This window comes from Lactuca serriola, chromosome 6, assembly GCF_051521515.1.
Source record: "Lactuca serriola cultivar US96UC23 chromosome 6, Lser_US96UC23_V15, whole genome shotgun sequence".
Lineage (NCBI taxonomy): Eukaryota > Viridiplantae > Streptophyta > Magnoliopsida > Asterales > Asteraceae > Lactuca > Lactuca serriola.
Window position 1 is genome coordinate 176258911 of NC_136413.1, and position 2470 is coordinate 176261380.

The 2470-nt window shown below is 35.5% G+C and overlaps 1 non-coding gene across 1 annotated transcript; it reads right to left on the minus strand.

Annotated features, from left to right (window-relative positions):
* Positions 1-1709: 1709 nt before the first annotated feature.
* On the minus strand, positions 1710-1816 carry LOC145060811 (small nucleolar RNA R71). The gene has a single exon (XR_013686994.1). It is a non-coding gene; the product is annotated as a small nucleolar RNA R71 (small nucleolar RNA).
* Positions 1817-2470: the final 654 nt, after the last annotated feature.

The window sequence follows — 2470 nt, forward strand, 5'->3', positions numbered from 1 at the left end:
TTGTTTATCTAGATGAAACCTTAGAACTATGGTTTAGTTTATTATTTTATGGATTTTATAAAATTAGATTTATGCTTGTGTTTGATTAAAAGTACCTAGCATGTTAAAGTTTGTAACCTTGTTTCTTTAATTCAAGTTTAGTGTAGCTTAGTGACCATCAAATTACATGAACTTATTCACCTAGTTTAGTGACCATTAAATTGCTAGAGCTAGGAGTAACCACATCTAGATTAAGTAATAAAAGTAACAACTTAAATGTGTTGGAGAAAATAATTGTGATCATAATTTTGTTTGCTTAATTGTCTTAGATAAATCTTACATAGCTCAATTATAATTAATAACTATGTCTATGTTTGCTTGTGTATGACCATACATAGTAGTACATGAATTGGTGAAAATATTAGTATCTTGGACAAAGATTGCTAATTACATAACAATTGGTAACCAACTTTATTAATTCATAAATAGTAACTAGCCATAGGAAAACGGTGCATTCGAAACTAATCGAAAGTGTTTTTAATATATTGAGTAAAACCGTTTTTAGTTGAGTGCTTAAGTTTTTCTGAACTTGAAAAATCAGATAAAAATCCCTTTTTAACATTTTTTGCTTTCATATTAATCTTTTAGTAGTTATGTTAGTATACTAAATTCATTCCCTGAGTTTGATACCCAACTGTTCCTATTATACTATTTGCGGTTAGCTCCATAGCCTTAGATGTAATAGTTAGTTAAATAGTTGGTTAAAACTAGTATATAGATATTATGCATCAAGTTTTTGGCGTCATTTCCAGGGAAGCACTATTTTAGTTTTTAATTTAATTGCTTTAGGTTAACCGATCCTTTTGTGGGGTAAAACCTGAAAAAGGTTACTTTTTAGCACTAGTTAAATTTCCCTGAAATACTGAACTCACAACGTGAGCCCTTAAAGCTCACGACGTAAGATCTAATATCTCAGATTTCATTTAATTTTGCTTTCTGTTTTAGATTATCTGCTATACCACGAGGTGGCACTTATTACCATGTCGTGGTAATCAATCAATGTGTCGTTTTATTTATTTTAGTTCGTTTTTAATTTTTTGTTTTTGTTTTTATTTCAGGAGTATATGACCCACGGATCAAATACACCATTGACACCACCATTTGAAGATCCTTAGTCATATTTTCATAAAAAGAAGGACAAGTATGTAGGAGGATCAAGCAACAAGCCGAGAAATGAAAGCACATTCAAAAGCTTTGAGAAGACTCCTAACAAAAAGGAAGTTGGTTACAACCCCGAAATAGAAACAGACAAAAGTAGCAAACCCGAAAGCTAGCCCAAAAACAACATGATAGACATTGATGACATGAAGATGGTGGCATACAAGAAGAGAATACGTGAGGACACCGGTCCAGGGCTTGTGCAACCCGCAATTCCCGCTACCTCCACCTTCGAGCTTAAGGGACACATCCTTTCCACGCTAAAGGATATTCGATTCTCCGGAAAACATCATGAATATGCATACAATCACCTCGATGAAGTCAATGACATCGCCGATTATTTCAATATTTCGGATGTACCACGAGAAACTGTCTTGTTAAGAATGCTTTCAGTTACCTTCAAAGGAGTAGAAAAAGATTGGCTAAAGGAACACCCAACCGGTTCAATCACAACATGGGCGCAAATGCATGAAGAATTCCTCCAACAATTTTGCCCACCATCAAAGGTTTCTAAACTCAAGAAAGCCATTGCCAATTTCGAGCAACAAGTGGGAGAATATTTATATGAAGCATGGGAAAGGTATAAGGGGTTACTAAGGAATTGTCCCCAAAATGATCTAAACGAACAACAAGAAGTCTCGATCTTCTACGATGGGGTAAACGTAACGATAAGGAAACTCATTGATTCTCAAGGAACTTTAACAAAGAAGAATCTCACTGAAATTAAGGAGCTATATCGAAGAAGTTTCCAAACATTTAAGGGAGTACCACAACCCAAGACAAGACGGAGCTAGGGGAACTGGAAATGGTGCTTCGGAAGACATGGCGTCTATTTTGGCAATGTTGAGTAACATGGATCGAACAATGACGAAGATGGACCAATCCATACACGCAATACAGGTGGGGTATGAAATTGCAATGGGCCACATTTGACTAAGGATTGCCATTTAAACGAAAACGAGAATAGGAAAACTCAAGTTTGCTACTCTAGTGGGGACCAATTTGATGAAGATTGGAGAAAGCCAAAGAAAGAGTGGTTGTCTTATAAGGAATACATAAAGCAAAAAGAACACAAATATAAGCAAATCGGCCGGGGCTTTTACCGAAAAGAACAACCACAACCCGCGAAAAAGGTGGGCTTAGAGTCAATGCTTCATAGATTCATGGAGGCTTCTGAAAATGACACGATGCAACTGATATTACCATTAGAAACTAACAAGTGTCCATCAAAAATATCGAGAATAATCTCGAGCAATTGACCACACTAGTTCTC